General features: G+C 62.4%; 3 non-coding genes across 3 annotated transcripts; all 3 read right to left on the bottom strand.

Moving 5' to 3' along the window:
- Nucleotides 1–3,354: 3,354 nt before the first annotated feature.
- Nucleotides 3,355–3,473, bottom strand: LOC131868142 (5S ribosomal RNA). Its single transcript, XR_009366633.1, has one exon. It is a non-coding gene; the product is annotated as a 5S ribosomal RNA (ribosomal RNA).
- A 7,804-nt stretch (nucleotides 3,474–11,277) lies between these two features.
- On the bottom strand, nucleotides 11,278–11,396 carry LOC131868134 (5S ribosomal RNA). The gene has a single exon (XR_009366626.1). It is a non-coding gene; the product is annotated as a 5S ribosomal RNA (ribosomal RNA).
- A 7,804-nt stretch (nucleotides 11,397–19,200) lies between these two features.
- LOC131868133 (5S ribosomal RNA) lies at nucleotides 19,201–19,319 on the bottom strand. Its single transcript, XR_009366625.1, has one exon. It is a non-coding gene; the product is annotated as a 5S ribosomal RNA (ribosomal RNA).
- Between the last annotated feature and the right edge of the window lie 3,225 nt (nucleotides 19,320–22,544).

Genomic DNA, 22,544 nt, shown 5'->3' with positions numbered 1-22,544 from the left:
CTTCGCCGGGGTGGGCACCTTGGTGTGCAGACCTTGGCTGGGTTGCGCGCCCTGGTGGGCACCATGGTGCGCACCAAGGAGCGCTCCGAAGTGTGCTCCAAGGTGCGGCCTGCACGAAGTCGGAGCCCGGTTTGCCCCGGGTGTGCACCTCGGGTGGGCACCTTGGTGCGCATGCCTTGCCTGGGCTGCGCACCAGGGCGGGCTCAAGATGGCACCCGCGTTCCTTTTTTTTCACTATCTTTCAAAACGGAAATTTTAAAATCTCATTTTTTTTTGCCTTTTTCTGGAAATTAGTGAAGGCAGCGCATCAAAGGTGCGCACCTCGCTGCCCACCACGGTGCGCAACGCCGGTGGGCACCCGGGAGTGCTTCGAAGTGTGCTCCAAGGTGCTGCGTGCACGTTGTCGGAGCCCGGTTTGCCCCGGGTGCGCACCTCGCGTGCACCTTCGTCGGGGTGGGCACCTTGGCTGGGTTTGCCCCGGCTGCGCTCCGAAGCGGGGTTATTGGAGCGCCGCCTCTTTTTTTGTCGGAGCGTTTGGTGGGGTTTCTCGCATTGGCTCTTCCGAGGCCCGGTTGCCACCCTGGCGCGCACGAAGTCGGAAGTAGGGTTAATTGCCCGGGTGCGCACCTTTGCCAGGGTGGGCACCTTACCTGGGCTGCGCACCAGGGCGGGCTCAAGATGGCACGCGCGTTCCGTTTTTTTCACTATCTTTCAAAACGGAAATTTTAAAATCTCCTTTTTTTTTGCCTTTTCTGGAAATTAGTGAAGGCAGCGCATCAAAGGTGCGCACCTCGCTGCCCACCTTGGTGTGCTCTGAGGTGCGCACCCGGGAGCGCTACGAAGTGTGCTCCAAGGTGCGGCGTGCACGTTGTCGGAGCCCGGTTTGCCCCGGGTGCGCACCTCGCCTGCACCTTGGCCGGGGTGGGCACCTTGGCTGGGTTTGCCCAGGGTGCGCTCCGAAGCGGGGTTACTGGAGCGCCCCCTCTTTTTTTGTCAGAGCGTTTGGTGGGGTTTCTCGCATTGGCTCTTCCCAGGCCCGGTTGTTGGGTGCGCTCCCACCCTGGCGCGCGCGAAGTTGGAAGTTGGGTTAATTGCCCGGGCGCGCACCTTCGCCAGGGTGGGCACCTTGGTGCGCACACCTTGGCTGGGCTGCGCACCAGGGCGGGCTCAAGATGGCACCAGCATTCCCTTTTTCTCACTATCTTTCAAAACGGAAATTTTAAAATCTCGTTTTTTTTTTGCCTTTTATGGAAATTAGTGAAGGCATCGCATCAAAGGTGCGCACCTCGCTGCCCACCTTGGTGTGCTCCGAGGTGCCCACCACGGTGCGCAACGCCGGTGCGAACCCGGGAGCGCCCCGATGTGTGCTCCAAGGTGCGGCGTGCACGAAGTCGGACCCCGGTTTGCCCCGGGTGCGCACCTCGCGTGCACCTTGGTGCGCACACCTTGGCTGGGTTGCGCGGCCTGGTGGGCACCATGGTGCGCACCAAGGAGCGCTCCGAAGTGTGCTCCAAGGTGCGGCGTGCACGAAGTCGGAGCCCGGTTTGCCCCGGGTACGCACCTCGCGTGCACCTTCGCCGGGGTGGGCACCTCGGCTGGGTTGCGCGCCCTGGTGCGCACCAAGGAGCGCTCCGAAGTGTGCTCCAAGGTGCGGCGTGCACGAAGTCGGAGCCCGGTTTGCCCCGGGTGCGCACCTTCGCCGCGGTGCGCACCATGGCGTGCACGAAGTCGGAGCCCGGTTTGCCCCGGGTGCGCACCTCGCGTGCACCTTCGGCGGGGTTGCGCGCCCTGGTGGGCACCATGGTGCGCACCAAGGAGCGCTCCGAAGTGTGCTCCAAGGTGCGGCGTGCACGAAGTCGGAGCCCGGTTTGCCCCGGGTGCGCACCTCGCGTGCACCTTCGCCGCGGTGGGCACCATGGCGTGCACGAAGTCGGAGCCCGGTTTGCCCCGGGTGCGCACCTCGCGTGCACCTTCGCCGGGGTGGGCACCTCGGCTGGGTTGCGCGCCCTGGTGCGCACCAAGGAGCGCTCCGAAGTGTGCTCCAAGGTGCGGCGTGCACGAAGTCGGAGCCCGGTTTGCCCCGGGTGCGCACCTCGCGTGCACCTTCGCCAGGGTGGGCACCTCGGTGCGCACACCTTCTCAATGTTTTCTTGCCTTTTCTGGAAATTGGTGAAGGCAGCGCATCAAAGGTGCGCACCTCGGTGTGCTCCGAGGTGCGAACCCGAGAGCGCTCCGAGGTGCCCACGAAGTCGAAAGTCGGGTTAATTGCATTGTTTTCCCCGGGTGCGCTCCGAGGTGCGCAACATCGGCGCGCACCAAGGAGGGCTCCGAAGTGTGCTCCAAGGTGCGCACGATGGCGTGCACCTCTGGTGCGCACGATTCGGAGCTCGGTTTGACCGGGGTGCGCACACCTTGGCTGGGTTGCGCACCTTTTGTGCGCTCCAAGGTGCGCACGAAGTCGGAGCTCGGTTTGCCCCGGGTGCGCACCTTCGCCAGGGTGCGCACCTTGATGCGCACGCCTTGGCTGGGCTGCGCACCTTGGTGGGCGCCATGGTGCGCACCTTTCGTGCGCTCCAAGGTGCGCACGAAGTCGGAGCTCGGTTTGCCCCGGGTGCGCACCTTGGTGGGCGCCATGGTGCACTCCGAGGTGCCCAAGATTGGTGCGCACCAAGGAGCGCTCCGAAGTGCGCTCCAAGGTGCGCGCGAAGTCGAAAGTTGGGTTAATTGTCCGGTTTGCCTCGGGTGCGCACCTTGCGTGCACCTTCGCCAGGGTGGGCGCCTTGGTGCGCACACCTTGGCTGGGCTGCGCACACCTTGGCACCCGCGTTTCCTTCATTTTAAATTTTTTTTTTTTACAATCTCTCAAGTGGGAAATTCTATAATCTCAACTTTTTTTGCCTTTTCAGGAAACTTTTGAATGGAGCGCATCATTGGTGCGCTCCGAAGTGTGCTCCAAAGCTCTCTCCAGCTGCGTGCACCTGCCCCGGCCGCGCACCCGGCCCCGCCCAGCTTCGCTCACCTGTCCCGGGCGTCTGGTGCGGAACCTTAGAGTAAGAAACATCACCGTGCACCTTGGCCAACGTGCGCGACTCGACCGAGCGCGCACTGGCCGAGGTGCACACCGATTTCACCTGGGTGCGCGCGCAGCACCTCGGGCGCACCGGGGTGCGCGCACAACGCCCGGGTTGCACCGTGGCCTGTGTGCTCGGGGCGCCTCGGGTGCGCGCTCGGTGTCGCCCCCGCGCGCGCGGTAGTGCGGGCAGCGCACCCCGGCCCGGCCCGGCCCCGACGAGAACGCAAACGGGCAAAAGGTTTATTCAAATAGCATTGCGACGCCCGGCGAAAAACTAAAAAAGGGTGCAACACCGGGACTTCCCGGGAGGTCACCCATCCCAGTACTACTCCGGCCCAAGCGCGCTTAACTGCAGAGTTCTGATGGGATCCGGTGCACTAACGCTGGTATGATCGCACCCGTTATGAGCTTGTCGCAGTGTGTACTTAGCAAACCGCGACCCACGTGCGAATCCACCCCGGCCACCCACCCCCGTCGAGGTGCACACCCTCCCTCGCGAAGTGCGCCCCGTTCGCCAAGTGTGAGCCCTGCCCGGGTGCGCGCACCTTGCTAGGGCGTCGGGTGTGCACCCGGCCCGGCCTACGTGCGTGCACCTGGAGGGGGCGTCGTGTGCGTGCAGTGTCCCGTCTGCAACGCGGTGCCCACACACCACCTCGGGCGCAACGACCTGCGCTCACATGTGGGCCGAGTGCACCTTGGTGCATGTTCGGGGCGCCTCGGGTGCACGCTCGATCTTGCCCCGGTGCACCAAGGCGCTCGGTTTGCCCCGGGTGCGCACTTGGTGCAAGGTGGGCACCCAAAATAGGGATCAAGCACCAAAACACAAGTTTCGGGATGCAAAATGGGACCCAAGGACCACAAATGCGTTCCAAGACCCATGATGGGTCCACGAGAACAAAAATGTGTTCCGAGACTTAATAAACAAATATTGGGTTTTAGGAGAAGAAACATGCTCTGATGCCCAAAACGAGAATCGACCCCGAAAAGGCCACAGGCCAAAAGTGGGATGCGAGACAAAAAAAAATGGGACCCGAGGACCAAAATTGGGTTCCCAGGTCGAAGACAGGGCAACCGGACAAGAAACGACCTCTAAGGCTCGAAATGAGTCCCGACGACTAAAACTTGACAAGAAGCACCCATCAGGCACCCAACTCGACACCCATGGGATGCCGACCCACCCGGGCTTCCACCTAGCACACCTTGGCACCCACCCACCCTCGCACCCAACCTCGCACCCAACTTAGCACCTTTGAACCCACATTGGCACTCACCCTGACCCTGGCACCTTGGAACCCACATTGGCACTCACCTTGACCCTGGCACCCACCTTTGCACTCACCTTGGGACCCACCCTGGCTCCCACCTCGGCACCCACCCAGACACCCACCTTGGTTCCTTGGCACCCACCTTGGATCCTTGGCACCCACCCCGACACCCACCTTGGCACGCAACTTGGCTACTTGCCACCCACCTTGGCTCCTTGACGCCCACCCCGACAACCACCCCGTGACCTACCCTGGCTAGGGTTGGTGCACACCCACCCTGGTGCCCACCTTGGCACCCACCCTATGACCCACCTTGGCACGCACCTTAGTACCCACCCCGTTACCCACCCTAGGACCCACCCCGTGACCCACCTTGGCCAGGGTGGGTGCCTTGGTGCGCACAACTTGCCTGGGCTGCACACCAGGGCGGGCTCAAGATGGCACCCGCGTTCCGTTTTTTTCACTATCTTTCAAAACGGAAATTTTAAAATCTCATTTTTTTCTTTTTTTTGCCTTTTCTGGAAATTAGTGAAGGCAGCGCATCAAAGGTGCGCAATGCTGGTGCGAACCCGGGAGCGCTCCGATGTGTGCTCCAAGGTGCGGCGTGCACGAAGTCCGAGCCCGGTTTGCCCCGGGTGCGCACCTCGCGTGCACCTTCGCCGGGGTGAGCACCTTGGCTGGGTTGCGCGCCCTGGTGCGTACCAAGGAGCGCTCTGAAGTGTGCTCCAAGGTGCGGCGTGCACGAAGTCGGAGCCCGGTTTGCCCCGGGTGTGCACCTCGGGTGCGCACCTCGCGTGCACCTTCGCTGCGGTGGGCACCTTGGCTGGGTTGCGCGCCTTGGTGGGCACCATGCAGTGCACGAAGTCGGAGCCCGGTTTGCCCCGGGCGCGCACCTCCGCCAGGGTGGGCACCTTGGTGCGCACAACTTGCCTGGGCTGCGCATCAGGAAGGGCTCAAGATGGCACCCGCGTTCCGTTTTTTTCACTATCTTTCAGAACGGAAATTTTAAAATATCGTTTTTTTTTGCCTTTTCTGGAAATTAGTGAAGGCAGCGCATCAAAGGTGCGCAACGCTGGTGCGAACCTGGGAGCGCTCCGATGTGTGCTCCAAGGTGCGGCGTGCACGAAGTCGGAGCCCGGTTTGCCTCGGGTGCGCCCTGGTGGGCACCATGGTGCGCACCAAGGAGCGCTCCGAAGTGTGCTCCAAGGTGCGGCCTGCACGAAGTCGGAGCCCGGTTTGCCCCGGGTGTGCACCTCGGGTGGGCACCTTGGTGCGCATGCCTTGCCTGGGCTGCGCACCAGGGCGGGCTCAAGATGGCACCCGCGTTCCTTTTTTTTCACTATCTTTCAAAACGGAAATTTTAAAATCTCATTTTTTTTTGCCTTTTTCTGGAAATTAGTGAAGGCAGCGCATCAAAGGTGCGCACCTCGCTGCCCACCACGGTGCGCAACGCCGGTGGGCACCCGGGAGTGCTTCGAAGTGTGCTCCAAGGTGCTGCGTGCACGTTGTCGGAGCCCGGTTTGCCCCGGGTGCGCACCTCGCGTGCACCTTCGTCGGGGTGGGCACCTTGGCTTGGTTTGCCCCGGCTGCGCTCCGAAGCGGGGTTATTGGAGCGCCGCCTCTTTTTTTGTCGGAGCGTTTGGTGGGGTTTCTCGCATTGGCTCTTCCGAGGCCCGGTTGCCACCCTGGCGCGCACGAAGTCGGAAGTAGGGTTAATTGCCCGGGTGCGCACCTTTGCCAGGGTGGCACCTTACCTGGGCTGCGCACCAGGGCGGGCTCAAGATGGCACGCGCGTTCCGTTTTTTTCACTATCTTTCAAAACGGAAATTTTAAAATCTCCTTTTTTTTTTGCCTTTTCTGGAAATTAGTGAAGGCAGCGCATCAAAGGTGCGCACCTCGCTGCCCACCTTGGTGTGCTCTGAGGTGCGCACCCGGGAGCGCTACGAAGTGTGCTCCAAGGTGCGGCGTGCACGTTGTCGGAGCCCGGTTTGCCCCGGGTGCGCACCTCGCCTGCACCTTGGCCGGGGTGGGCACCTTGGCTGGGTTTGCCCAGGGTGCGCTCCGAAGCGGGGTTACTGGAGCGCCCCCTCTTTTTTTGTCAGAGAGTTTGGTGGGGTTTCTCGCATTGGCTCTTCCCAGGCCCGGTTGTTGGGTGCGCTCCCACCCTGGCGCGCGCGAAGTTGGAAGTTGGGTTAATTGCCCGGGCGCGCACCTTCGCCAGGGTGGGCACCTTGGTGCGCAAACCTTGGCTGGGCTGCGCACCAGGGCGGGCTCAAGATGGCACCAGCATTCCCTTTTTCTCACTATCTTTCAAAACGGAAATTTTAAAATCTCGTTTTTTTTTTGCCTTTTATGGAAATTAGTGAAGGCATCGCATCAAAGGTGCGCACCTCGCTGCCCACCTTGGTGTGCTCCGAGGTGCCCACCACGGTGCGCAACGCCGGTGCGAACCCGGGAGCGCCCCGATGTGTGCTCCAAGGTGCGGCGTGCACGAAGTCGGACCCCGGTTTGCCCCGGGTGCGCACCTCGCGTGCACCTTGGTGCGCACACCTTGGCTGGGTTGCGCGGCCTGGTGGGCACCATGGTGCGCACCAAGGAGCGCTCCGAAGTGTGCTCCAAGGTGCGGCGTGCACGAAGTCGGAGCCCGGTTTGCCCCGGGTGCGCACCTTCGCCGCGGTGGGCACCATGGCGTGCACGAAGTCGGAGCCCGGTTTGCCCCGGGTGCGCACCTCGCGTGCACCTTCGCCGGGGTGGGCACCTCGGCTGGGTTGCGCGCCCTGGTGCGCACCAAGGAGCGCTCTGAAGTGTGCTCCAAGGTGCGGCGTGCACGAAGTCGGAGCCCGGTTTGCCCCGGGTGTGCACCTCGCGTGCACCTTCGCTGCGGTGGGCACCTTGGCTGGGTTGCGCGCCTTGGTGGGCACCATGCAGTGCACGAAGTCGGAGCCCGGTTTGCCCCGGGCGCGCACCTCCGCCAGGGTGGGCACCTTGGTGCGCACAACTTGCCTGGGCTGCGCACCAGGAAGGGCTCAAGATGGCACCCGCGTTCCGTTTTTTTCACTATCTTTCAGAACGGAAATTTTAAAATATCGTTTTTTTTTGCCTTTTCTGGAAATTAGTGAAGGCAGCGCATCAAAGGTGCGCAACGCTGGTGCGAACCTGGGAGCGCTCCGATGTGTGCTCCAAGGTGCGGCGTGCACGAAGTCGGACCCCGGTTTGCCCCGGGTGCGCACCTCGCGTGCACCTTGGTGCGCACACCTTGGCTGGGTTGCGCGCCCTGGTGGGCACCATGGTGCGCACCAAGGAGCGCTCCGAAGTGTGCTCCAAGGTGCGGCGTGCACGAAGTCGGAGCCCGGTTTGCCCCGGGTGCGCACCTCGCGTGCACCTTCGCCGCGGTGGGCACCATGGCGTGCACGAAGTCGGAGCCCGGTTTGCCCCGGGTGCGCACCTCGCGTGCACCTTCGCCGGGGTGGGCACCTTAGTGTGCAGACCTTGGCTGGGTTGCGCGCCCTGGTGGGCACCATGGTGCGCACCAAGGAGCGCTCCGAAGTGTGCTCCAAGGTGCGGCCTGCACGAAGTCGGAGCCCGGTTTGCCCCGGGTGTGCACCTCGGGTGGGCACCTTGGTGCGCATGCCTTGCCTGGGCTGCGCACCAGGGCGGGCTCAAGATGGCACCCGCGTTCCTTTTTTTTCACTATCTTTCAAAACGGAAATTTTAAAATCTCATTTTTTTTTGCCTTTTTCTGGAAATTAGTGAAGGCAGCGCATCAAAGGTGCGCACCTCGCTGCCCACCACGGTGCGCAACGCCGGTGGGCACCCGGGAGTGCTTCGAAGTGTGCTCCAAGGTGCTGCGTGCACGTTGTCGGAGCCCGGTTTGCCCCGGGTGCGCACCTCGCGTGCACCTTCGTCGGGGTGGGCACCTTGGCTGGGTTTGCCCCGGCTGCGCTCCGAAGCGGGGTTATTGGAGCGCCGCCTCTTTTTTTGTCGGAGCGTTTGGTGGGGTTTCTCGCATTGGCTCTTCCGAGGCCCGGTTGCCACCCTGGCGCGCACGAAGTCGGAAGTAGGGTTAATTGCCCGGGTGCGCACCTTTGCCAGGGTGGGCACCTTACCTGGGCTGCGCACCAGGGCGGGCTCAAGATGGCACGCGCGTTCCGTTTTTTTCACTATCTTTCAAAACGGAAATTTTAAAATCTCCTTTTTTTTTTGCCTTTTCTGGAAATTAGTGAAGGCAGCGCATCAAAGGTGCGCACCTCGCTGCCCACCTTGGTGTGCTCTGAGGTGCGCACCCGGGAGCGCTACGAAGTGTGCTCCAAGGTGCGGCGTGCACGTTGTCGGAGCCCGGTTTGCCCCGGGTGCGCACCTCGCCTGCACCTTGGCCGGGGTGGGCACCTTGGCTGGGTTTGCCCAGGGTGCGCTCCGAAGCGGGGTTACTGGAGCGCCCCCTCTTTTTTTGTCAGAGCGTTTGGTGGGGTTTCTCGCATTGGCTCTTCCCAGGCCCGGTTGTTGGGTGCGCTCCCACCCTGGCGCGCGCGAAGTTGGAAGTTGGGTTAATTGCCCGGGCGCGCACCTTCGCCAGGGTGGGCACCTTGGTGCGCACACCTTGGCTGGGCTGCGCACCAGGGCGGGCTCAAGATGGCACCAGCATTCCCTTTTTCTCACTATCTTTCAAAACGGAAATTTTAAAATCTCGTTTTTTTTTTGCCTTTTATGGAAATTAGTGAAGGCATCGCATCAAAGGTGCGCACCTCGCTGCCCACCTTGGTGTGCTCCGAGGTGCCCACCACGGTGCGCAACGCCGGTGCGAACCCGGGAGCGCCCCGATGTGTGCTCCAAGGTGCGGCGTGCACGAAGTCGGACCCCGGTTTGCCCCGGGTGCGCACCTCGCGTGCACCTTGGTGCGCACACCTTGGCTGGGTTGCGCGGCCTGGTGGGCACCATGGTGCGCACCAAGGAGCGCTCCGAAGTGTGCTCCAAGGTGCGGCGTGCACGAAGTCGGAGCCCGGTTTGCCCCGGGTACGCACCTCGCGTGCACCTTCGCCGGGGTGGGCACCTCGGCTGGGTTGCGCGCCCTGGTGCGCACCAAGGAGCGCTCCGAAGTGTGCTCCAAGGTGCGGCGTGCACGAAGTCGGAGCCCGGTTTGCCCCGGGTGCGCACCTTCGCCGCGGTGCGCACCATGGCGTGCACGAAGTCGGAGCCCGGTTTGCCCCGGGTGCGCACCTCGCGTGCACCTTCGGCGGGGTTGCGCGCCCTGGTGGGCACCATGGTGCGCACCAAGGAGCGCTCCGAAGTGTGCTCCAAGGTGCGGCGTGCACGAAGTCGGAGCCCGGTTTGCCCCGGGTGCGCACCTCGCGTGCACCTTCGGCGGGGTTGCGCGCCCTGGTGGGCACCATGGTGCGCACCAAGGAGCGCTCCGAAGTGTGCTCCAAGGTGCGGCGTGCACGAAGTCGGAGCCCGGTTTGCCCCGGGTGCGCACCTCGCGTGCACCTTCGCCGCGGTGGGCACCATGGCGTGCACGAAGTCGGAGCCCGGTTTGCCCCGGGTGCGCACCTCGCGTGCACCTTCGCCGGGGTGGGCACCTCGGCTGGGTTGCGCGCCCTGGTGCGCACCAAGGAGCGCTCCGAAGTGTGCTCCAAGGTGCGGCGTGCACGAAGTCGGAGCCCGGTTTGCCCCGGGTGCGCACCTCGCGTGCACCTTCGCCAGGGTGGGCACCTCGGTGCGCACACCTTCTCAATGTTTTCTTGCCTTTTCTGGAAATTGGTGAAGGCAGCGCATCAAAGGTGCGCACCTCGGTGTGCTCCGAGGTGCGAACCCGAGAGCGCTCCGAGGTGCCCACGAAGTCGAAAGTCGGGTTAATTGCATTGTTTTCCCCGGGTGCGCTCCGAGGTGCGCAACATCGGCGCGCACCAAGGAGGGCTCCGAAGTGTGCTCCAAGGTGCGCACGATGGCGTGCACCTCTGGTGCGCACGATTCGGAGCTCGGTTTGACCGGGGTGCGCACACCTTGGCTGGGTTGCGCACCTTTTGTGCGCTCCAAGGTGCGCACGAAGTCGGAGCTCGGTTTGCCCCGGGTGCGCACCTTCGCCAGGGTGCGCACCTTGATGCGCACGCCTTGGCTGGGCTGCGCACCTTGGTGGGCGCCATGGTGCGCACCTTTCGTGCGCTCCAAGGTGCGCACGAAGTCGGAGCTCGGTTTGCCCCGGGTGCGCACCTTGGTGGGCGCCATGGTGCACTCCGAGGTGCCCAAGATTGGTGCGCACCAAGGAGCGCTCCGAAGTGCGCTCCAAGGTGCGCGCGAAGTCGAAAGTTGGGTTAATTGTCCGGTTTGCCTCGGGTGCGCACCTTGCGTGCACCTTCGCCAGGGTGGGCGCCTTGGTGCGCACACCTTGGCTGGGCTGCGCACACCTTGGCACCCGCGTTTCCTTCATTTTAAATTTTTTTTTTTTACAATCTCTCAAGTGGGAAATTCTATAATCTCAACTTTTTTTGCCTTTTCAGGAAACTTTTGAATGGAGCGCATCATTGGTGCGCTCCGAAGTGTGCTCCAAAGCTCTCTCCAGCTGCGTGCACCTGCCCCGGCCGCGCACCCGGCCCCGCCCAGCTTCGCTCACCTGTCCCGGGCGTCTGGTGCGGAACCTTAGAGTAAGAAACATCACCGTGCACCTTGGCCAACGTGCGCGACTCGACCGAGCGCGCACTGGCCGAGGTGCACACCGATTTCACCTGGGTGCGCGCGCAGCACCTCGGGCGCACCGGGGTGCGCGCACAACGCCCGGGTTGCACCGTGGCCTGTGTGCTCGGGGCGCCTCGGGTGCGCGCTCGGTGTCGCCCCCGCGCGCGCGGTAGTGCGGGCAGCGCACCCCGGCCCGGCCCGGCCCCGACGAGAACGCAAACGGGCAAAAGGTTTATTCAAATAGCATTGCGACGCCCGGCGAAAAACTAAAAAAGGGTGCAACACCGGGACTTCCCGGGAGGTCACCCATCCCAGTACTACTCCGGCCCAAGCGCGCTTAACTGCGGAGTTCTGATGGGATCCGGTGCACTAACGCTGGTATGATCGCACCCGTTATGAGCTTGTCGCAGTGTGTACTTAGCAAACCGCGACCCACGTGCGAATCCACCCCGGCCACCCACCCCCGTCGAGGTGCACACCCTCCCTCGCGAAGTGCGCCCCGTTCGCCAAGTGTGAGCCCTGCCCGGGTGCGCGCACCTTGCTAGGGCGTCGGGTGTGCACCCGGCCCGGCCTACGTGCGTGCACCTGGAGGGGGCGTCGTGTGCGTGCAGTGTCCCGTCTGCAACGCGGTGCCCACACACCACCTCGGGCGCAACGACCTGCGCTCACATGTGGGCCGAGTGCACCTTGGTGCATGTTCGGGGCGCCTCGGGTGCACGCTCGATCTTGCCCCGGTGCACCAAGGCGCTCGGTTTGCCCCGGGTGCGCACTTGGTGCAAGGTGGGCACCCAAAATAGGGATCAAGCACCAAAACACAAGTTTCGGGATGCAAAATGGGACCCAAGGACCACAAATGCGTTCCAAGACCCATGATGGGTCCACGAGAACAAAAATGTGTTCCGAGACTTAATAAACAAATATTGGGTTTTAGGAGAAGAAACATGCTCTGATGCCCAAAACGAGAATCGACCCCGAAAAGGCCACAGGCCAAAAGTGGGATGCGAGACAAAAAAAAATGGGACCCGAGGACCAAAATTGGGTTCCCAGGTCGAAGACAGGGCAACCGGACAAGAAACGACCTCTAAGGCTCGAAATGAGTCCCGACGACTAAAACTTGACAAGAAGCACCCATCAGGCACCCAACTCGACACCCATGGGATGCCGACCCACCCGGGCTTCCACCTAGCACACCTTGGCACCCACCCACCCTCGCACCCAACCTCGCACCCAACTTAGCACCTTTGAACCCACATTGGCACTCACCCTGACCCTGGCACCTTGGAACCCACATTGGCACTCACCTTGACCCTGGCACCCACCTTTGCACTCACCTTGGGACCCACCCTGGCTCCCACCTCGGCACCCACCCAGACACCCACCTTGGTTCCTTGGCACCCACCTTGGATCCTTGGCACCCACCCCGACACCCACCTTGGCACGCAACTTGGCTACTTGCCACCCACCTTGGCTCCTTGACGCCCACCCCGACAACCACCCCGTGACCTACCCTGGCTAGGGTTGGTGCACACCCACCCTGGTGCCCACCTTGGCACCCACCCTATGACCCACCTTGGCACGCACCTTAGTACCCACCCCGTTACCCACCCTAGGACCCACCCCGTGACCCACCTTGGCCAGGGTGGGTGCCTTGGTGCGCACAACTTGCCTGGGCTGCACACCAGGGCGGGCTCAAGATGGCACCCGCGTTCCGTTTTTTTCACTATCTTTCAAAACGGAAATTTTAAAATCTCATTTTTTTCTTTTTTTTGCCTTTTCTGGAAATTAGTGAAGGCAGCGCATCAAAGGTGCGCAATGCTGGTGCGAACCCGGGAGCGCTCCGATGTGTGCTCCAAGGTGCGGCGTGCACGAAGTCCGAGCCCGGTTTGCCCCGGGTGCGCACCTCGCGTGCACCTTCGCCGGGGTGAGCACCTTGGCTGGGTTGCGCGCCCTGGTGCGTACCAAGGAGCGCTCTGAAGTGTGCTCCAAGGTGCGGCGTGCACGAAGTCGGAGCCCGGTTTGCCCCGGGTGTGCACCTCGGGTGCGCACCTCGCGTGCACCTTCGCTGCGGTGGGCACCTTGGCTGGGTTGCGCGCCTTGGTGGGCACCATGCAGTGCACGAAGTCGGAGCCCGGTTTGCCCCGGGCGCGCACCTCCGCCAGGGTGGGCACCTTGGTGCGCACAACTTGCCTGGGCTGCGCATCAGGAAGGGCTCAAGATGGCACCCGCGTTCCGTTTTTTTCACTATCTTTCAGAACGGAAATTTTAAAATATCGTTTTTTTTTGCCTTTTCTGGAAATTAGTGAAGGCAGCGCATCAAAGGTGCGCAACGCTGGTGCGAACCTGGGAGCGCTCCGATGTGTGCTCCAAGGTGCGGCGTGCACGAAGTCGGAGCCCGGTTTGCCTCGGGTGCGCCCTGGTGGGCACCATGGTGCGCACCAAGGAGCGCTCCGAAGTGTGCTCCAAGGTGCGGCCTGCACGAAGTCGGAGCCCGGTTTGCCCCGGGTGTGCACCTCGGGTGGGCACCTTGGTGCGCATGCCTTGCCTGGGCTGCGCACCAGGGCGGGCTCAAGATGGCACCCGCGTTCCTTTTTTTTCACTATCTTTCAAAACGGAAATTTTAAAATCTCATTTTTTTTTGCCTTTTTCTGGAAATTAGTGAAGGCAGCGCATCAAAGGTGCGCACCTCGCTGCCCACCACGGTGCGCAACGCCGGTGGGCACCCGGGAGTGCTTCGAAGTGTGCTCCAAGGTGCTGCGTGCACGTTGTCGGAGCCCGGTTTGCCCCGGGTGCGCACCTCGCGTGCACCTTCGTCGGGGTGGGCACCTTGGCTTGGTTTGCCCCGGCTGCGCTCCGAAGCGGGGTTATTGGAGCGCCGCCTCTTTTTTTGTCGGAGCGTTTGGTGGGGTTTCTCGCATTGGCTCTTCCGAGGCCCGGTTGCCACCCTGGCGCGCACGAAGTCGGAAGTAGGGTTAATTGCCCGGGTGCGCACCTTTGCCAGGGTGGCACCTTACCTGGGCTGCGCACCAGGGCGGGCTCAAGATGGCACGCGCGTTCCGTTTTTTTCACTATCTTTCAAAACGGAAATTTTAAAATCTCCTTTTTTTTTTGCCTTTTCTGGAAATTAGTGAAGGCAGCGCATCAAAGGTGCGCACCTCGCTGCCCACCTTGGTGTGCTCTGAGGTGCGCACCCGGGAGCGCTACGAAGTGTGCTCCAAGGTGCGGCGTGCACGTTGTCGGAGCCCGGTTTGCCCCGGGTGCGCACCTCGCCTGCACCTTGGCCGGGGTGGGCACCTTGGCTGGGTTTGCCCAGGGTGCGCTCCGAAGCGGGGTTACTGGAGCGCCCCCTCTTTTTTTGTCAGAGAGTTTGGTGGGGTTTCTCGCATTGGCTCTTCCCAGGCCCGGTTGTTGGGTGCGCTCCCACCCTGGCGCGCGCGAAGTTGGAAGTTGGGTTAATTGCCCGGGCGTGCACCTTCGCCAGGGTGGGCACCTTGGTGCGCAAACCTTGGCTGGGCTGCGCACCAGGGCGGGCTCAAGATGGCACCAGCATTCCCTTTTTCTCACTATCTTTCAAAACGGAAATTTTAAAATCTCGTTTTTTTTTTGCCTTTTATGGAAATTAGTGAAGGCATCGCATCAAAGGTGCGCACCTCGCTGCCCACCTTGGTGTGCTCCGAGGTGCCCACCACGGTGCGCAACGCCGGTGCGAACCCGGGAGCGCCCCGATGTGTGCTCCAAGGTGCGGCGTGCACGAAGTCGGACCCCGGTTTGCCCCGGGTGCGCACCTCGCGTGCACCTTGGTGCGCACACCTTGGCTGGGTTGCGCGGCCTGGTGGGCACCATGGTGCGCACCAAGGAGCGCTCCGAAGTGTGCTCCAAGGTGCGGCGTGCACGAAGTCGGAGCCCGGTTTGCCCCGGGTGCGCACCTTCGCCGCGGTGGGCACCATGGCGTGCACGAAGTCGGAGCCCGGTTTGCCCCGGGTGCGCACCTCGCGTGCACCTTCGCCGGGGTGGGCACCTCGGCTGGGTTGCGCGCCCTGGTGCGCACCAAGGAGCGCTCTGAAGTGTGCTCCAAGGTGCGGCGTGCACGAAGTCGGAGCCCGGTTTGCCCCGGGTGTGCACCTCGCGTGCACCTTCGCTGCGGTGGGCACCTTGGCTGGGTTGCGCGCCTTGGTGGGCACCATGCAGTGCACGAAGTCGGAGCCCGGTTTGCCCCGGGCGCGCACCTCCGCCAGGGTGGGCACCTTGGTGCGCACAACTTGCCTGGGCTGCGCACCAGGAAGGGCTCAAGATGGCACCCGCGTTCCGTTTTTTTCACTATCTTTCAGAACGGAAATTTTAAAATATCGTTTTTTTTTGCCTTTTCTGGAAATTAGTGAAGGCAGCGCATCAAAGGTGCGCAACGCTGGTGCGAACCTGGGAGCGCTCCGATGTGTGCTCCAAGGTGCGGCGTGCACGAAGTCGGACCCCGGTTTGCCCCGGGTGCGCACCTCGCGTGCACCTTGGTGCGCACACCTTGGCTGGGTTGCGCGCCCTGGTGGGCACCATGGTGCGCACCAAGGAGCGCTCCGAAGTGTGCTCCAAGGTGCGGCGTGCACGAAGTCGGAGCCCGGTTTGCCCCGGGTGCGCACCTCGCGTGCACCTTCGCCGCGGTGGGCACCATGGCGTGCACGAAGTCGGAGCCCGGTTTGCCCCGGGTGCGCACCTCGCGTGCACCTTCGCCGGGGTGGGCACCTTAGTGTGCAGACCTTGGCTGGGTTGCGCGCCCTGGTGGGCACCATGGTGCGCACCAAGGAGCGCTCCGAAGTGTGCTCCAAGGTGCGGCCTGCACGAAGTCGGAGCCCGGTTTGCCCCGGGTGTGCACCTCGGGTGGGCACCTTGGTGCGCATGCCTTGCCTGGGCTGCGCACCAGGGCGGGCTCAAGATGGCACCCGCGTTCCTTTTTTTTCACTATCTTTCAAAACGGAAATTTTAAAATCTCATTTTTTTTTGCCTTTTTCTGGAAATTAGTGAAGGCAGCGCATCAAAGGTGCGCACCTCGCTGCCCACCACGGTGCGCAACGCCGGTGGGCACCCGGGAGTGCTTCGAAGTGTGCTCCAAGGTGCTGCGTGCACGTTGTCGGAGCCCGGTTTGCCCCGGGTGCGCACCTCGCGTGCACCTTCGTCGGGGTGGGCACCTTGGCTGGGTTTGCCCCGGCTGCGCTCCGAAGCGGGGTTATTGGAGCGCCGCCTCTTTTTTTGTCGGAGCGTTTGGTGGGGTTTCTCGCATTGGCTCTTCCGAGGCCCGGTTGCCACCCTGGCGCGCACGAAGTCGGAAGTAGGGTTAATTGCCCGGGTGCGCACCTTTGCCAGGGTGGGCACCTTACCTGGGCTGCGCACCAGGGCGGGCTCAAGATGGCACGCGCGTTCCGTTTTTTTCACTATCTTTCAAAACGGAAATTTTAAAATCTCCTTTTTTTTTTGCCTTTTCTGGAAATTAGTGAAGGCAGCGCATCAAAGGTGCGCACCTCGCTGCCCACCTTGGTGTGCTCTGAGGTGCGCACCCGGGAGCGCTACGAAGTGTGCTCCAAGGTGCGGCGTGCACGTTGTCGGAGCCCGGTTTGCCCCGGGTGCGCACCTCGCCTGCACCTTGGCCGGGGTGGGCACCTTGGCTGGGTTTGCCCAGGGTGCGCTCCGAAGCGGGGTTACTGGAGCGCCCCCTCTTTTTTTGTCAGAGCGTTTGGTGGGGTTTCTCGCATTGGCTCTTCCCAGGCCCGGTTGTTGGGTGCGCTCCCACCCTGGCGCGCGCGAAGTTGGAAGTTGGGTTAATTGCCCGGGCGCGCACCTTCGCCAGGGTGGGCACCTTGGTGCGCACACCTTGGCTGGGCTGCGCACCAGGGCGGGCTCAAGATGGCACCAGCATTCCCTTTTTCTCACTATCTTTCAAAACGGAAATTTTAAAATCTCGTTTTTTTTTTGCCTTTTATGGAAATTAGTGAAGGCATCGCATCAAAGGTGCGCACCTCGCTGCCCACCTTGGTGTGCTCCGAGGTGCCCACCACGGTGCGCAACGCCGGTGCGAACCCGGGAGCGCCCCGATGTGTGCTCCAAGGTGCGGCGTGCACGAAGTCGGACCCCGGTTTGCCCCGGGTGCGCACCTCGCGTGCACCTTGGTGCGCACACCTTGGCTGGGTTGCGCGGCCTGGTGGGCACCATGGTGCGCACCAAGGAGCGCTCCGAAGTGTGCTCCAAGGTGCGGCGTGCACGAAGTCGGAGCCCGGTTTGCCCCGGGTACGCACCTCGCGTGCACCTTCGCCGGGGTGGGCACCTCGGCTGGGTTGCGCGCCCTGGTGCGCACCAAGGAGCGCTCCGAAGTGTGCTCCAAGGTGCGGCGTGCACGAAGTCGGAGCCCGGTTTGCCCCGGGTGCGCACCTTCGCCGCGGTGCGCACCATGGCGTGCACGAAGTCGGAGCCCGGTTTGCCCCGGGTGCGCACCTCGCGTGCACCTTCGGCGGGGTTGCGCGCCCTGGTGGGCACCATGGTGCGCACCAAGGAGCGCTCCGAAGTGTGCTCCAAGGTGCGGCGTGCACGAAGTCGGAGCCCGGTTTGCCCCGGGTGCGCACCTCGCGTGCACCTTCGGCGGGGTTGCGCGCCCTGGTGGGCACCATGGTGCGCACCAAGGAGCGCTCCGAAGTGTGCTCCAAGGTGCGGCGTGCACGAAGTCGGAGCCCGGTTTGCCCCGGGTGCGCACCTCGCGTGCACCTTCGCCGCGGTGGGCACCATGGCGTGCACGAAGTCGGAGCCCGGTTTGCCCCGGGTGCGCACCTCGCGTGCACCTTCGCCGGGGTGGGCACCTCGGCTGGGTTGCGCGCCCTGGTGCGCACCAAGGAGCGCTCCGAAGTGTGCTCCAAGGTGCGGCGTGCACGAAGTCGGAGCCCGGTTTGCCCCGGGTGCGCACCTCGCGTGCACCTTCGCCAGGGTGGGCACCTCGGTGCGCACACCTTCTCAATGTTTTCTTGCCTTTTCTGGAAATTGGTGAAGGCAGCGCATCAAAGGTGCGCACCTCGGTGTGCTCCGAGGTGCGAACCCGAGAGCGCTCCGAGGTGCCCACGAAGTCGAAAGTCGGGTTAATTGCATTGTTTTCCCCGGGTGCGCTCCGAGGTGCGCAACATCGGCGCGCACCAAGGAGGGCTCCGAAGTGTGCTCCAAGGTGCGCACGATGGCGTGCACCTCTGGTGCGCACGATTCGGAGCTCGGTTTGACCGGGGTGCGCACACCTTGGCTGGGTTGCGCACCTTTTGTGCGCTCCAAGGTGCGCACGAAGTCGGAGCTCGGTTTGCCCCGGGTGCGCACCTTCGCCAGGGTGCGCACCTTGATGCGCACGCCTTGGCTGGGCTGCGCACCTTGGTGGGCGCCATGGTGCGCACCTTTCGTGCGCTCCAAGGTGCGCACGAAGTCGGAGCTCGGTTTGCCCCGGGTGCGCACCTTGGTGGGCGCCATGGTGCACTCCGAGGTGCCCAAGATTGGTGCGCACCAAGGAGCGCTCCGAAGTGCGCTCCAAGGTGCGCGCGAAGTCGAAAGTTGGGTTAATTGTCCGGTTTGCCTCGGGTGCGCACCTTGCGTGCACCTTCGCCAGGGTGGGCGCCTTGGTGCGCACACCTTGGCTGGGCTGCGCACACCTTGGCACCCGCGTTTCCTTCATTTTAAATTTTTTTTTTTTACAATCTCTCAAGTGGGAAATTCTATAATCTCAACTTTTTTTGCCTTTTCAGGAAACTTTTGAATGGAGCGCATCATTGGTGCGCTCCGAAGTGTGCTCCAAAGCTCTCTCCAGCTGCGTGCACCTGCCCCGGCCGCGCACCCGGCCCCGCCCAGCTTCGCTCACCTGTCCCGGGCGTCTGGTGCGGAACCTTAGAGTAAGAAACATCACCGTGCACCTTGGGCAACGTGCGCGACTCGACCGAGCGCGCACTGGCCGAGGTGCACACCGATTTCACCTGGGTGCGCGCGCAGCACCTCGGGCGCACCGGGGTGCGCGCACAACGCCCGGGTTGCACCGTGGCCTGTGTGCTCGGGGCGCCTCGGGTGCGCGCTCGGTGTCGCCCCCGCGCGCGCGGTAGTGCGGGCAGCGCACCCCGGCCCGGCCCGGCCCCGACGAGAACGCAAACGGGCAAAAGGTTTATTCAAATAGCATTGCGACGCCCGGCGAAAAACTAAAAAAGGGTGCAACACCGGGACTTCCCGGGAGGTCACCCATCCCAGTACTACTCCGGCCCAAGCGCGCTTAACTGCGGAGTTCTGATGGGATCCGGTGCACTAACGCTGGTATGATCGCACCCGTTATGAGCTTGTCGCAGTGTGTACTTAGCAAACCGCGACCCACGTGCGAATCCACCCCGGCCACCCACCCCCGTCGAGGTGCACACCCTCCCTCGCGAAGTGCGCCCCGTTCGCCAAGTGTGAGCCCTGCCCGGGTGCGCGCACCTTGCTAGGGCGTCGGGTGTGCACCCGGCCCGGCCTACGTGCGTGCACCTGGAGGGGGCGTCGTGTGCGTGCAGTGTCCCGTCTGCAACGCGGTGCCCACACACCACCTCGGGCGCAACGACCTGCGCTCACATGTGGGCCGAGTGCACCTTGGTGCATGTTCGGGGCGCCTCGGGTGCACGCTCGATCTTGCCCCGGTGCACCAAGGCGCTCGGTTTGCCCCGGGTGCGCACTTGGTGCAAGGTGGGCACCCAAAATAGGGATCAAGCACCAAAACACAAGTTTCGGGATGCAAAATGGGACCCAAGGACCACAAATGCGTTCCAAGACCCATGATGGGTCCACGAGAACAAAAATGTGTTCCGAGACTTAATAAACAAATATTGGGTTTTAGGAGAAGAAACATGCTCTGATGCCCAAAACGAGAATCGACCCCGAAAAGGCCACAGGCCAAAAGTGGGATGCGAGACAAAAAAAAATGGGACCCGAGGACCAAAATTGGGTTCCCAGGTCGAAGACAGGGCAACCGGACAAGAAACGACCTCTAAGGCTCGAAATGAGTCCCGACGACTAAAACTTGACAAGAAGCACCCATCAGGCACCCAACTCGACACCCATGGGATGCCGACCCACCCGGGCTTCCACCTAGCACACCTTGGCACCCACCCACCCTCGCACCCAACCTCGCACCCAACTTAGCACCTTTGAACCCACATTGGCACTCACCCTGACCCTGGCACCTTGGAACCCACATTGGCACTCACCTTGACCCTGGCACCCACCTTTGCACTCACCTTGGGACCCACCCTGGCTCCCACCTCGGCACCCACCCAGACACCCACCTTGGTTCCTTGGCACCCACCTTGGATCCTTGGCACCCACCCCGACACCCACCTTGGCACGCAACTTGGCTACTTGCCACCCACCTTGGCTCCTTGACGCCCACCCCGACAACCACCCCGTGACCTACCCTGGCTAGGGTTGGTGCACACCCACCCTGGTGCCCACCTTGGCACCCACCCTATGACCCACCTTGGCACGCACCTTAGTACCCACCCCGTTACCCACCCTAGGACCCACCCCGTGACCCACCTTGGCCAGGGTGGGTGCACCCACCCTGGTGCCCACCTTGGCACCCACCCATCCTAGCACCCAGCCTGTGACCGGGCTTGGAACCCAACCTTGCACCCGCACCCGTCTTGGCCAGTGTGGGTGCGCACCCATCCTGGCACCCACGTTGTGACACACCCTTTAACCCACGCACCCTAGCACCCACGTTGGCACCCACCTTGGAACCCAACCTAGCAACTTGGCACCCACCCCGTGACCCACCTTGGCATCCACCATAGCAGTCGCCGACTTGGCACCCACCTCGGCACCCACCTTGACACTTGTGGACCCACCTTGCCACTCACCCTAGCATCGACCCATCCTAGCACCCACCCTGGCACCTTTGCACCCTAGCACTCACCCATCCTAGCACCTAACCTGTGACCCACCTTGACACTCACCCTCGCACCCACCTTGGAACCCAACCTAGCACCCACCCACCCTGACACCAACCCTAGCACCTACCCACCCTTGCACCCACCCTGTGACCCATCTTGGCACCCACCCATCCTACCACTCAACCTATCACCCACCTTCTCACCCACCTTGGCATCCACCTTAGCACCCACCCACACTGGCACCTTGGCACCCACCTCGGGCAAGGTGGGTGCACACCCACCCTGGCACCCAATTTAGAACCCACCGAGCATGTTACCCACCTTGGCACCCACATTGCAGCCCACCCTAGTACCCACCCTATGACCCACATTGGCATCCACACCCTAGCACCCAGGCACCTCGACACCCGCCTTGACACCCACCCTAGCACTGAACCTGTGACCCACCTTGGAACTCACCCTAGAACCCACCCACCCTGTGAACCACCTTGGCATCCACCTTAGCACCCACCCACCTTGGCACCCACTCTAGCACTCACCCATCCTAACACCCAACTTGTTACCCACCTTGGCACCCGCCCTCGCGTCCACCTTGAAACCCACCCTAGCACCCACCCACGCAGGAGCCCACCTTGGCACCCAACCTAACACCCACGCATCCTGGCACCCAACTTGTGACCCACCTTGGAACCCACCCTAGTACCCACCTTTGAACCCACTATATCACCAACCCACCTTGGCACCCACCCTATGACCCTCTTTGGAATCCACCCTAGCACGCACCCACCCTGGCACCCACCATGGAGCGCACCCTAGCACCCACCCACCTCGGCACGCACCTCAACACCCACCTTGGTGTGCGCACTGCGCCAACCTCTCAAAGACCCTATGTGGTGCGCTCCAAAGTGTACACCTTTGGTGCGCTCCAAGGTGCGCACCTTTGGTGCACACCGAGGTGCACACCAAAGTGTGCACCGAGGTGAGCACCAAAGTGCACTCCAGGGTGCACACCAAGGCGTGCACCTTTGGTGCGGTCAATGCAAACGAATTCGGAAGTTGGGGTCGATGTCCTAATCGCTGCTGCAGACTACACGTATGAGAATCGGACAAATAGCTTTATATAGGGGAGGTGTTGCGTTTGATGGGTCGACTCCCCTGGTTGTGTGCACTGCACCAACTTCAAAGACCCTGTCTTGTTTAAGAAGTCAAAAGTTGGGGTGGATGTCCTAATCATTGCTGCAGTCTACGCATGTATGAGAATCAGACAAATAGCTTATATAGGGGAGGTGTTGCATTCGGTGGGTTGACTCCCCTGGTTGTGCGCACTGCGCCAACCTCAAAGACCCCGCATAGCAGAAGAAGTCGGAAGTCGGATTTTGGTGAGCACCAAGGCGTGCACCTTTGGTGCGGTCAACGCAGACGAATTCAGAAGTTGGGGTGGATGTCCTAATCGTTGTTGCAGGCTACACATGTATGAGAATCAGACAAATAGCTTATATAGGGGAGGTGTTGGGTTTGATGGGTCAACTCCCTTGGTTGTGCGCATTACGCCAACCTCAAAGACCTTGTTTTCGTTAAGAAGTCAAAAGTTGGGGTCAATGTCCTAATGGCTCCTGCAGGCTACACATGTAT

Source organism: Cryptomeria japonica, unplaced genomic scaffold, assembly GCF_030272615.1.
Source record: "Cryptomeria japonica unplaced genomic scaffold, Sugi_1.0 HiC_scaffold_196, whole genome shotgun sequence".
Classification (NCBI taxonomy): Eukaryota; Viridiplantae; Streptophyta; class Pinopsida; order Cupressales; family Cupressaceae; genus Cryptomeria; species Cryptomeria japonica.
The sequence above is the reverse complement of the archived record's forward strand: the minus strand, read 5'-3'. Positions and strand labels throughout refer to the sequence as shown.